The following is a 619-nucleotide window of genomic DNA, read 5'->3' as shown; positions in this document are numbered from 1 at the left end:
GATGAGGACAACTGTTTAAACACCAGCTCTAATTGAACCAGGACATTTATTGGTCAATTCAAGGATCACACACCTGCCGTGATTTTTGCCGTTAAGCAAAATCTCTTGTTAGAGAACAGCAACTTGTGCAAAATTTATTGAAACATTTAACAGTTGGACATGTGCATTTAAAAGCTTAGAGAAGATCACATTAAGTTCACCTGTACAGGTTTGAATGCATTTTAGGCTTGTTGTGAAATTTCACCCAAAAGCTGAATATCCCTAACTTTTTGTGAATAGTGTATATGTGTATATATCTATATCTATATCGATCGATCTATCTATCTATCTATCTATCTATCTATCTATCTATCTCTCTATCTCTCTATCTCTCTAGCTCTCTAGCTCTCTAGCTCTCTCTCTCTCTCTCTCTATATCTATCTGTCTATCTATATATTATTTATTTATTTATTTTTTTTTTTTGCAATTTTTAGGAACAAGACTACTTTTTTTGTTCACATTTTATACTGTTCTAAAGGAAAAAGAGCCTGAAACAAAGGTTCGGGCAAACCACTTAGAAATGGTAATGTTACTACTTAGTAGTAGTAACAAAGTAGTAGTAGTAGTAGTAGTAGTGGTA

Source organism: Telmatherina bonti (assembly GCF_933228915.1).
Source record: "Telmatherina bonti genome assembly, chromosome: 2".
In the NCBI taxonomy this organism is placed as follows: Eukaryota; Metazoa; Chordata; class Actinopteri; order Atheriniformes; family Telmatherinidae; genus Telmatherina; species Telmatherina bonti.
This window is presented reverse-complemented; position numbering follows the sequence as displayed.